This window comes from Cervus elaphus, chromosome 14 (genome assembly GCF_910594005.1).
Source record: "Cervus elaphus chromosome 14, mCerEla1.1, whole genome shotgun sequence".
Classification (NCBI taxonomy): Eukaryota; Metazoa; Chordata; class Mammalia; order Artiodactyla; family Cervidae; genus Cervus; species Cervus elaphus.
In genome coordinates, this window is record NC_057828.1 from 26690156 (window position 1) to 26703895 (window position 13740).

Sequence of the window (13740 nt, forward strand, 5' to 3'; positions counted from 1 at the left end):
AATTAAAAAATATTTTTTTCCTCACTAAACCACTTCCAAAGGTATATTTTTATGGATCCAGGAATAGCAGCCTGTTTGTCTTGCTCGTGTTGGTTTTCCCTCTTGTTTCTTTTTGGTCAACATCCAGCGAATTAGCCTCTTTGCAGAGTGGTGCTGTAGTATGAACGGTGCCTGCTTCCCAGATGATATAATTAGCTAGGGGACTTTTGATCAGTTCACCAAAGAAAAACAGTTACGGAGCAGCTTGGCTTATGTGGTTAGAGACATCAAAATAAGAGTGACACCCTTTTTAAGATGACTTTCAAATAGGGTTATTTTAGACAGAAACTGCAGAAACAAGGAAATGCTCTGAGTGGGAAAGAATAAATTGATTTTTATATTTACCTGCCCTTACTCATTAGCAATGGTCACAAGAGAAACAAGCAGTAAGGTGAAATTTACGGCAGAATCTGGGAGATCAGTGGAAGTGCGAGGTGGAGGCTATCCTATAATCTTGCGGACATCAGTCAATATAAGTTTCTATCTGTTCAGTGTTCGGTTTAAACATTAAAGCACTTTACTTAGGGGTCAAAATAGAAAGAGGAGAAATATTTAAAAGAGACTCTGAATTTTGTTTTCATATTTACCCCTGGGAGGTGTTTGCCCTTACTGGGAATTTTTCCTTTTAATTAGAAACACAGAATCCTCCTGCCAATGTGGGAGACACAAGAGATGTGGGTTTGATCCCTCGGTCAGGAAGATTCCCAGGAGGAGGGCATGGCAATCCATTCTGGTATTCTTGCCTGGAAAATTCCTTTGACAGAGGAGCCTGGCAGGCTACAGTCCATGGGATCACAAAGAGTCAGCCACAACTGAGCAACTGAACATGTGTAACAGGATTAAAGAGAACACACCTACATATCTTCATCCTCAGAAACAAAGATGGAGGTGGTTTGGCATTAATATCACTTCTGTATTAATATCCCTGAAATGATGGTTACAAAGCAGTCAGTCAACATTTACTGGTTGCCTGTTGATATTTATGTGTTTACTATGAGTGAGGAGTAGAGCCTTGTAGGAATTCAAAATGAAGGGCCTTGTAAGAAGAAGTCTGGTCAATGTTTCTATATAAAGCTAAAATAACAAATCAGTCCTGTCAAGTCAGTAGGGAAAATAGATAACTCAGATTGGGTGGTAACATCCAGGCACAATCAGAGACACTGTCCTGAAAAAAGTCTTGATTTCATTTCCTTTTTCCAAGATTTTTTTTCCCCTTAATATTATCTTTTAAATATTGTCAAAGCATTATTTATAGGATCTCTGTTCTATTTCTTAATGCAAAGCTCTGGTGGTGGAAGGTATGAACAGTTCTGCTCCCTTCCTTACTCCTATTCAATCCACTGAAAACCTCCTCTGTGATAGTAGGTGTGTTTAGAATGTGTCACTAACTGGTCTAAATGGGTCATCAAGTGGGGCTCCATCTTTCCCACCCTCTGTCATGGATCATAATAGTTTTAATTTAATTCAAACCATTAGAGATTTAGTTCTTTGAATATTGCAGGAATTTCTCAGTTTTCAAAGTCATCTATTACCATATTTCTTCTATGACTATTTGTGTTTTGCATTTGACATTTCTGAAATTAAAATATATCTTGAAATTAAATTGATTGATGTGTGTGTGTAACCTGGAAGTGTTTTCATCCCCCTTAAACAGGTTAGGGATGAATGATATTGATTTAATATTGAGGAAATAAGGTAACTAAGTTGATGAGATAAAGGACCTTGCAGTGTGTTATGAACTGAATTGTGCCTCTCCAAGATTCTTACCTTGAAGTCTTAACCCCCAGCACCTCAGAGTGTGACTATGTTTGCAAATAGTCTTTAAGGAGGTAAACTAAGATCATTCAGGTAGGCTCTAACCCAGGATGACTGGTTTCCTTGTAAGATTAGGATACAGACACACACAGAAGGAAAACCACATAAAGACACAGGAAGAAGATGGCCATCTACAAACTAAGAAGTGTGTGTTATTCCCTCTGTTATGCCCGACTCTTCATGATCCCATGGATTGTGGCCCATCAGGCTCCTCTGTCCACAGAATTATCTAGGCAAGAATACTGGTATGGATAGGCATTCCCTTCTCCAGGAGATCTTCCCAACCCGGGGACTGAACTTGTGTCTTTGGTGTTGCAGGCAGATTCTTTACTATCTGAGCCACCAGGGAAGTCCAAACTGAGAAGGTTGTGCCATGAAAAGAATACACTCTCAGGAATCCCCTAGCAGTCCAGTGGATAGGACCCTATGCATGCTCTGCCAAGGGCATGGGTTCAGTCCCTGGTCAGGGAGCTAAAATCATGCAGCTCATGTGGCATGGCAAAAAAAAAAAAAAAAAGCCTCACTCCTGTTGACACTTTGATCTTGGACTTCTAGTCTTCAGAAATATGAGCAAATGCATTGCTATTGTTTAAACCACCCAGTCTTTGGTACTTTGTTGTGGTCTTCCTGACAAATGAATATAATGTGTTATCAGTTAAAGGCCAAAACAGAAAGCTTGATAGGTAGTGAAGCCATGGGAAGAGACTCATGGGATCAGGAAGACACAAAGGGAGAATGAAGGAGAGTTTCAGACATTCTGCATCTAAATGTCAAAGAATGACCATCTCCCAGAAAACAGATTCTATTTCCTATTCTAACTTTATAAATGACAACAAAGTACAGTACCTGAACAATTATCCTTAGTTTTATCATTTTGCTTTTCATCCAAAATCAGCCCTCTCAAGAGGCCTTCTCCATCTCTAGAACTTTGTTCTGACTGGTCAATTTTCTCCTTCCCCTTTCACCTTATTGTGGTTGTTTCTATATAAAGCTAAAATAACAAATCAGTCCTGTCAAGTCAGTAGGGAAAATAGATAACTCAGATTGGTTGGTAACATCCAGGCACAATCAGAGACACTGTCCTGAAGAAAGTCTTGATTTCATTTCCTTTTTCCAAGATTTTTTTTCCCCTTAATATTATCTTTTAAATATTGTCAAAGCATTATTTATAGGATCTCTGCAAAATAGCTTTAGATGCTTTTGGAGGAGATGTGGTAGGGAATCAAATTAGATTGGGTCACAAGGGAAAGTGTCTGTAAGAAATATGAATGGGACCCGGGGGAAATGAAAATTGAAGAGAAACCAGACTTGAGTTGCAAATTCTCTATTTTGCCAAATTGGACTTGGATTATGTCATCATATGCAATTTCAAGGAATGGGCAAAGCAAGTTGGATAAAAGAAAAAAGTGATCTGATTCGTTTCCCAAAGCATAAATTGAACCACAGGGAGAATTTTCTTGGATGCAAAATAAATGTTCCTAATATATTTTTCCCTGATTATTCATTCTCATGAGCCTTATTGCTTTTAATTCTAAATGAGAAGCGAAATGCTGGAATTACCTAAAGATAATCATTTCTAGGTTATGCATAATTCCTCACACCTTGGTGTTAATATTATTTTATTACATTCAACTAAAGGTTGAATCATTAATCTCCTTGTTAATAGTTGCAGTATATATACCATATGTCTGTATATTTTCTTCCCACTTATAATTATATTTTAAATTTCTTCTGTGCTTCCTAAAAGGCATAGCACAGTCCTGAGTACTTTGTACATGTGTCAGTTTGATATTGCTGTGTAGCAAACCACTTGAAAGCTAGTACTTTTAAAACAATAAAAAATTATTTAGCTCAGGATTCTGTGAATTACCAATTTAGGCTGAGCTCTCTTGGTAGCTCTCTTGGTTTATCATGCCAGGCAAGGGTGATGGAAGCTGGGATTCATTCATGCTTCTGCTGTCAGCAGTTTAAATTGCTGAGGGCTGCCTGATTGTTGGCTGAGTTGTCCCAGTTCTCACTCAGGTGGTTCCTTAACCAGCAGGGCTGACTGGCCTTGTTCCCATGATACCTGGGTTCCAAGAGCGAAAACCAGATAAGCTTTAGTGCACAGGCACTTTTCATGACTTTGCTTGCATCATATATACTAAGAGGCTATCAACCATAAGAAGTCACTTGGCTAAGCCCAGAGTCAGTGAAAGAGAGCAGTGGCAAAGGGCATGGACACACGGAGAGGGATCAAACTGGGGCTGTTACTGCCGTCAGGCCATAAGTAGGCATTCAAAAAAATCGTTAGCATCACCAACTATGGATATGAATTTGAGTCAACTCTGGGAGATAGCGGAGGACAGAGGAGCCTGGCGAGCTACAGTCAACGGGGTTGCAAAGAGTTGGACACGGCTTAGTGACAGAACAACAGCAAAGTAACGAGAATCCTAGTTTTCCTTACTTTCCTAATTCAGTATGCAGACAAATATAGTAACTTTTGCCGTCATTCAAATGATTCGTTTTTCTTCTGAGAGCAAGAAATAACAGGAAACCTAGTATGGGTTAAATGTTTGGGTCCCTGTTCCCCCTTGCCTCCACCCTGCCCCCCTACATGTGTTGAAACCTTGACTCCTAGTGAGGCTGCCTTTGCAGCTGGGTCCTCTAAGGAAGTAATTAAAATTAACAAAGGGTGGAGCCTTTTTCTGCTAGAATTTTTGTCCTTATAAGAAGAGACAGCAGAGCATGCAGTCACATAGCACAAAGGCAACACAAAAGCCGGGAAGAGTGCTCTCAGTAGAAACCAGATTTGCTGCCAGCTAGATCCCGGATTTCTAGCCTCCAGACGTGTGAGGGAAAAATGTGTTGTTAGTCACCCAGTCAGTGGTATTTTATTATGGCAGTTTTTTCACTGTTGTTGTTCAGTTGCTAAGTTGTGTCCAATTCTTTGTGACCCTATGGACTGCAGCATGCCAGGCTTCTCTGTCCTTTACTATCTCTGGGAGTTTGCTCAAATTCATGTCCATTGAGTTGGTGATGCTACCTAACCATTTAACTTCTGCCACCCCTTCCTCTTTTGCCTTCAGTCTTTCACAGCATCAGGCATCTGAGGAGGCATCAGACCAGGCATCAGAGCCTGAACAGGAAATCGCATTTCTACTGGAGTGCTTCCTGCTCTTCTTACCTAAACTCTACTTTTTCCTTTCTATTCCAGCTTCTTTAGTTAGTTAAGTCACTCAGTCGTGTCCAACTCTTTGCGACCCCATGGACTGTAGCCCAACAGGCTCCTCCATCCATGGAATTCTCCACGCCAAGAATACTGGAGTGGGTTGCCATTTCCTTCTCCAACCAGCTTCTTTAGATAACCAAATTCATCACCTCCAGGCAAATTCATTGCCTCCAGGCCTGGTGCTTGGTCTAGCTAATGAAGAGTTTGACAGTGCAGAGTGTGTATGGCCAGGTAGAAAGTTAAATATTCTTTTATTTTGTTTAACCAAGATAAAAGCTGACCCTTATCAAACCAACCCAGCAGAAAATGATAAGGAGGCACTGCTGAAAAATGTACTGCACACATCTAGGAGCTTTTAATCCATGTGGAATGCATTTGTTGTTCATTTGCTATCGTATCCGACTCTTTGTAACCCCATGGACTGCAGTATACCAGGCTTCCCTGTCCTTCACTATCTCCCAGAGTTCGCTCAGATTCATATCCACTGAGTCGATGATGCCATCCAACCAGCTCATCCTCTGTCACTGCCTTCTCCTCTTGTCCTCAGTCTTTCCCAGCATCAGAGTCTTTTTCAATGAATTGACTCTTTGTATCAGGTGGCCAAAGTATTGGAGCTTCATCTTCCGTGTCCGTCTTTCTAATGAATATTCAGGGTTGATTTCCTTTAGGACTGACTGTTTTGATCTCCTTGTTTCTCCAGCACCACAGTTTGAAAGCATCAATGCTTAGGTGCTCAGCCTTCTTTATGGTCCAGCTCTCACATCTGTATATGACTACTGGAAAAGTCATAACTTTGACTACACAGACCTTTTGTCGGCAAAGTAATGTCTCTGCTTTTTCATGTGCTATCTAGGTTTGTCACAGCTTTTCTTCCAAGGAGCAAGTGTTTTTTCATTTCTTGGCTGCAGTCACATGGAAGGCATTTAGGAGGGCCGAGCAAAGGAGGAAGCTTTGACTCAGGATGAATACAATAAACCAAGGAGCATTTCTGAGAGTAGATGGTCACTAGTTGACAAGGGGCCTCTAGGTTTAAAGGTGGGGGGGAGGGGGCTGGATTTCAGAACTTTTTAAAGGTCTTACCTGTGATATTACCAGTTGCCTGAGACAATTCAACTTGTTCCTTTACATTCTTCTCTGAATCTAGACCAGTGTGAATTCTCTGATTTCTTGGGTAAAGAGTACAGAATAGGAGGAAATTCACATTATTAAAACATGCGAACACCCCAAACACTTGACACTATGTGGAAAAGAAGCCTCTACTATGCAAATAATCAGAGTCTTTGTCTCTTCTGAATGAATTTATTTGAAGAGAGTTTGGATTAAGAGGATGTGGGAAGTCTAAAAGGACACATCATTGTTTACTCTTTAGAGGAAAGAGTTCAGAGCAATTACCAAAGCCACCAGGGCAATTAGAGACCCTGAGGGAACTCTGGTAACATTTTTTGGCTTTAGTAGAGAGTGACTGGAAAAAATGAGTCCAGTATGGCTAGCCCAGGAAATTTCAGATCACTTTGTCTTTGAGCACCTCTCACCCGTGTACCAAACAATGGTGTCTCAGAGTCTGTATGTGGCCATGAAGCTACCTCATTTTCTCTATGTCCTGGTGAAGCCTAGGAACTGTATTATTCAGGGGGAATAGCCCTGGGATGGAACACCAGTTTGAAAGATATGTAGTGGGAAAAAGGCTAATCTGACTTTGGGCATTGTAAATCCCAAGGTGTGGCCCATAGCCTATGGAAGTGGTGGTTACTGGGCATCTGGCTTAGTGAGAGCCTTAGAGCCTGAGGCTCACGGATTCTGTGGCACTGGCGAGAGTCCTGTTAAATTCATCTTCCTTCTCACAGGGAAACATTCCCTTCAGGGGTTCAAGGCCGCCATGCTGTGAGTATGTGTCCATGTCGCTGGGCAAGAGTGTGACTGGTCAGCAGAAGCCAGAGTCAGGGCTGTCAGGTGAGCTCACTGGAATGTCTCTGGGGGTGGTTTGGCTGTATCACCACAAATCCAGAGGAGAACTGAAAGCAAAGGAAACCCAGTCATTTCTTGATGAATTCAACAGCTGTGGACACACAGTTCGGATAATTCAAGTTCAGACTCTTTTCCTTACTAGTTGATCTTTCTCATGAATAACTTAGATAATGACCCTCTTTGACTTCATCTTTTTCTAAGTATGGGCATAGCTTGTTTTATTGTGCTTTACTTTTTATGCTTCCCAGATATTGTGTTTTGTTTTTTAACAAATTAAAGGTTTGTGGCGATTCTGCATGGAGTAAGTCTAATGGCGCCACTTTTTCTAACAGCATTGACTCATTTTGTGTCTCTATCACGTTTTGGGAATTCCAGCAATGTTTCAGACTTCTTCATTATTACTGTATTTGTTTTGGTGATCTGTGATCAGTGATATTTGATGTTACTACTGTGACCCGCTGAAGGCTCAGATGATGGCAAGCATTTTTAACAAAAAATATTTTTTTAAGTCTGTGAGTTGTTTTTTAGACGTAATGCTATTGCACCCTTAGTAGACAATAGTGTAGTATAAACATGACATTTATATGTGCTGGGAAACAAAAAGAAATTTATGTGACTCACTTTATTGCCATATTTGCTTTATTGCTGTGGTCTGGAACTGAATCTGCAATGTCTCTGAGGTCTGTCCTACAGTCATTAGGATGAATCTAAATGTATCAAGTCAAAGACTTCCCTGGTGGTACAGAGGATAAGAATTCACCTGCCAATGCAGGAGACAAGGGTTCAATCCCTGGTCCGGGAGGATTCCACATTCCTAGGAGCAATTAAGTCTAGGCGTCACAGCTACTAAGCCTGTGCTCTAGAGTTCTCAAGGCACAACTACTGAAGCCTGTGTGCCTGGAGCCTCTGCTCTGCAACAAGAGAAGCCTCGACAATAAGATATTCAAGCACCGAAATGAAGCATAGTCCCTGCTCACTGCAACTAGAGAAAGCCTGCAGGCAGCAACGAAGACCCCGTGCAGCCATAAATAAATAAAAAGGTGTTGAGTTGGGTAATAACTCTATCACTTGCATTTGATTTCTATAAACAAGTAGTTTCAGTATGCCCCAATAGAAAACCCATTCATTATATTGTTTATTCATGTTAGTCTTTTTTATAAGTAGACTATGATTTAGAACAGTTTTAGATTTTTAGAAAAATTTTAAAAATAGGACAGAGACCTACCATAAATCCTCTACCTAATTTCTCCTATTATTGACATTTAACAATATGGTTCACTTGTTACAATGAATGAATGAATGAATATTGATAGACTACTATTAACTAAAGCCCTTAGTTTTCAGAGATTTCCTTTGTTTTTAATTAATATCCTTTTTCTGCCCAGTACACCACATTGTGTTCAGATATCATGTCTCCTTAGTCTCCCCTCAGAAGTGACAGTTTCTCAGGCTGTGCTTGTAGTTGATGACCCTGGCGGCTTTGAGGAGGACTTGCCTACTTGTTTTGTAGAATGGCCCTACATTACAATTTGGCTAAAGTTTTCACTCCTGAGTAGACTTATTGCTGCTGCTATAGTCCTTGATTATCTGGCTGAGGTGATGTTTGTCAGGTTTCTCTATTGCAAAATTATCCTTTTTTCCCTCTTTTACATACTGTGCTCTTTGGAAGGTAGTTCTTATGCTCTCCCTCCTTGAGGGTGGAGTTTTCACAAAAATTGTTTGGGGTATTTCATGGGAGATTTGTTTCTTCTCTTTTATGTATTTATTAATACTTACTTATTTAATCCTTTATTTTTATTAGCATGGACTCATAAAAATCTATTTTCTACTTTTGGTTATAATTCATTGTTACTTCATTTATTCCATTCTTTAAATTATCTCAGTATTGGATACTACATACCCCTGATTTTTTTGAGCAGTTCTTTACCATCTACTATAAATTTTCTTGGGCTCCAAAATCACTGCAGATGGTGACTGCAGCCATGAAATTAAAAAATGCTTGCTCCTTGGAAGGAAAGCTATGACCAGCCTAGACAGCACATTTAAAAGCAGAGATACCACTTTGCTGACAAATGTCTGTCTAGTCAAGGCTATGGTTTTTCCCATAGTCATGTATGGATGTGAGAGTTGGGCCATAAAGAAGGCTGATTGCTGAAGAATTGATGCTTTTGAACTGTGCTGCTGGAGAAGACTCTTGAGAGTCCCTTGGACAGCAAAGAGATCAAACCAGTCTTTCTTAAAGGAACCCAGTCCTGAATATTCATTGGAAAGACTGATGCTGAAGCTGAAGCTCCAATACTTTGGGCACCTGATACAAAGAACTGACTCATTGGAAAAGACCCTGCTAGTGGGAAAGATTGAGGGCCGGAGGAGACAGGGGCGACAGAGGATGAGATGGTTGGATGGCATCACCGACTCAATGGACATGAGTTTGAGCAAACTCTGGGAGACAATGAAGGACAGGGAAGCCTGGTGTACTGCAGTCCGTGGGGTTGCAAAGAATCTGACATGACTGAGTAACTGAAAAACAATAAATGCTTCAGGATCATCTTCTATATTTCCTGTCCCAGTCCTAAAATGAACCATTTCTTTGAGGAGCACTGGTTCCTTTTACTGCAGAAGGATAATAGAAATCAGGATCTAGGAGCTGGGTATATCCCTTGTTATCAGACGTCTTTGCTTCTTGGCTCTCTGTGCTAGAGAGTAAGAAAATAGATATATGTGAATTCTAACCCATGTATAGAACACACCTATAAATATTTCTATATGTAACCATTTGTATTTATATTAAGCTAAATTGAGCTCATACTGATGCTTTCAATGCTAATCATTACCACAAAGATTTTTCTAGCCTCCTCCTTACTTATCCATAAAATCCCACTTCAACAGTTAGATACCTGGTCTCCACCATCCACCATCCATTTTCTTAATTGTTCAGTTCCAGTATACACAGATAAAAGTATCAGGTTTGCAGATTTATACCCTCTTGGCAAACAACTTTATTTAGTAGAATTCAGAGATTATATGCCATTTCTTTTGTCTCTCATCTTATGGACTCAAGTCATTTCCAAATTTACTTGGGTCAGCACCATTTCCCCCCATCCTCTACTGTGGGGTTGTGTCTTGCATTTGTAATTCAGTTTGTTTCTCTTAGCACAGTCTTGCAGCCCTTTCTAGGATCTCCAATCTTGTAAAGAATTTTTGAAAATTTTCATACATTAAAGTTTACTCTGTGCTATGAAGTTCCATAGGTTTTGGCAGATGTCAATGTCATATATCCACAATTACAATGTAGCTTATAATAACTTTGCTGCCCTAAAACAGCCTGGCTTTCACTGATTCAACTATCTTCAGTTCAGTTCAGTCACTCAGCTGTCTGACTCTTTGCGACCCCATGAATCGCAGCACGCCAGGCCTCCCTGTCCATCACCAACTCCCAGAATTTACTCAAACTCATGTCCATTGAGTCAGTGATGCCATCCAACCATCTCATCCTCTGTCGTCCCCTTCTCCTCCTGCCCCCAATCCCTCCCAGCATCAGGGTCTTTTCCAATTAATCAACTCTTCGCATGAGGTGGCCAAAATATTGGAGTTTCAGCTTCAGCATTAGTCCTTCCAATGAACACCCAGGACTGATCTGCTTTAGGATGGACTGGTTGGATCTCCTTGCAGTCCAAGGGACTCTCAAGAGTCTTCTCCAACACCACAGTTGAAAAGCATCAATTCTTCAGCGCTCAGCTTTCATCATAGTCCAACTCTCACATCCATACATGACCACTGGAAAAACCATAGCCTTGGCTAGATGGACCTTTGTTGGCAAAGTAATGTCTCTGCGTTTTAATGTTGGTCATTATCTAGGTTGGTCATAAGTTTCCTTCCAAGGAGTAAGTGTCTTTTAATTTCATGGCTGCAATCACCATCTGCAGTGATTTTGGAGCCCAAAAAGATAAAGTCTGACACTGTTTCCACTGTTTCCCCATCTATTTCCCATGAAGTGATGGGACCAGATGCCATGATCTTAGTTTTCTGAATGTTGAGCTTTAAGCCAACTTTTTCATTCTCTTCTTTCACTTTCATCAAGAGGCTGTTTAGTTCCTCTTCACTTTCTGCCATAAGGGTGGTGTCATCTGCATATCTGAGGTTATTGATATTTCTCCCGGAAATCTTGGTTCCAGCTTGTGTTTCTTCCCTCCCCTCAAACTTCTTTCAACTGCTGCAATTTTTATTGTCTATAATTTTACCTTTTCTAAAATGTTATATAAGTGGAATCATGTGGCATGTACCCTTTTCAGATTGCCTTCTTGTAATTAGCAATTTAAATTTAAGGTTCATCCATGTCTTTTTGTAGCTTAATTTCACTGAATAACATTTCATTTTATGAATATACCACAGTTTGTCCATTTATCTATTGAAGGGTATCTTGTTTCCTTCCAGTTTGGGATGATTATGAACCTGGTATAACATTCATATGCAGGTTTTCCTGTGAACATAATTTGCAAATCTGTTGGGTAAATACCTTGGAACTTGGTTATTGGATCATTTGGTAAGACTATGTTTAGTCTTGTAAGAAACTGCCAAACTGTCTTCAAAAGTGGCTGTATCCTTCTAGAAACAAATGAGAGTTCTTTTTGCTCCACATCCTGCCAGCAACAGATACTGTCATGCTGTTAGATTTTAGTCATTTTAATATGCAAAGTAATATTTCATTGTTGTTTTAATTTGCAATTCTCCAATTACAGATGATGATGAACATCTTTTTGTATTTTTTTTGCCATCTGCATATATTCTTTAGTCATATACTAGATTCTTTGCCTTTTTAAAAATTTGGTTTCCTATTTTTTTAAGAATTTGTGTGTGTGTTTATTTTAGATACAATTCTTTTATCTCAGTGGTCACCAACCTGTTTGGCACCAGAGACTGGTTTCATGGAAGACAACTGCTCACTTCCTGCTTTATAGCCAGATTCCTAACAGGACATGGACTGGTACTGGTCTGTGGCTCAGGGGTTGTGGACTCCTGTTTTATCAGATATATATGCTACAAATATTTTCTCTAAATCTGTGGTTGTCTTTTCAATACTTTCTAGAAGTTTTGCAATTTTGAATTACACATTTAGTTTTTTGATTCATTTTGAGTTAATTTCTATGAAAAGTGTAGGATCTACATCTAGATGATAATTTTTTTTTTCCCCGTATATGGATGTCTATTTGTTACAGCTCCACTTGTTGAAAAGATTATCTTTTCTCTACTGAATTTCTTTACTTTTTCTGTCAAAGATCAATTGACTGTATCTGTGTGGGTATATTTCTGGGCTTTCTATTCTCTTCCATTGATGTCAATATCTCATTTTTTTGTTAATACCACATTAATTGATACCATTATTAGTAGTGGTGGTGATTTAGTAGCTAAGTCACATTTGACTCTTGCTACCCCATGGACTGTATGTAGCCCACCAGGTTCTTCTGTCCTTGGAATTTTCCAAGCAAGAATGCAGGAGTGAATTGCCATTTCCTTCTCCAGGGGATCTTCCTGACCCAGAGACCAAACTCAGGTCTCCTGAACTGGAGGCCATCTCCTGCATTGCAAGTGGATTCTTTACTAACTGAGCCACCAGGGAAGCCCACTGTCTTGATTATATTAATTAAAATTGAATGTTGAATAATCATTGCATATCAGGGATAAATTTCACTTAGTTGTAATTCTTTTTACACATTGTTAGTTTCAATTTGCTAATATTTTGTTGGGTATTTTTTATTGTCATGAGAGATATTGGTGTATAATTTTCTTGTAATATCTTTATCTGGTTTTCATGTCAGAGTGACACTTGTCTCATAGAATGAGTTAGTAAGCATCCTCTCTGCTTCTATTTTCTGGAAGAGATTGTGCCTAAGTTATTTGCGAACACAGAATTGTTCACAGTGTTCTTTTACTATCTTTTAATGTCATGTACTTATTTTTCATTTTTATTCCTCTTTTTCTACCTTCTCTGGCTTTGACTGAACACTTTATATGATTTCATTTTTTTCTCTCTTAGCATATTGGTTTCACTTTTTAAAATTTTATTGTTTCCCTAGAGTTTGTAACATACATTTACAACTAACCTATGACCATATGCTAGTTCATCTGTGTAGTGCAAGTACCATAAAACAATGTAATTTTAATTCCTCTCCCTGTCCATGTCCCTTAAATATTACTTTAATTCATTTCACTTATCCATATGTTACAGTCAAGCAATACATTATTACTATTATTTTAAACAAATATCTTTTAGAAAAATTAAGAATAAGAAAGATAAAAGGATCAAGCTTGTGTCTCTTACGTCTGCCTGCATTGACAGGCGGGTTCTTTACCAGTCGCACCACCTGGGAAGCTCCCATAGTGTATACTTAAATTGAAAATTAAATTAAATACAGCTTATTTAAAACATAGATATATGGCTGATTCATATCAATGTATGACAAAACCCACTGAAATGTTGTGAAGCAATTAGCCTCCAACTAATAAAAAAATTAAAAAAAAAACAACAAAAAAAACCATAGATATCTATATTATATGCTCAGATATCTATAATATAATATAATATATATATAAAGCATAGATATCTAAATATTATGTATGTATATATATTTTTATATATATGGGCTTCCCTGTTAGCTCAGATTGTAAAGAATGTGCCTGCAATGCAGGAGACCCAGGTTTGATCCCTGAGT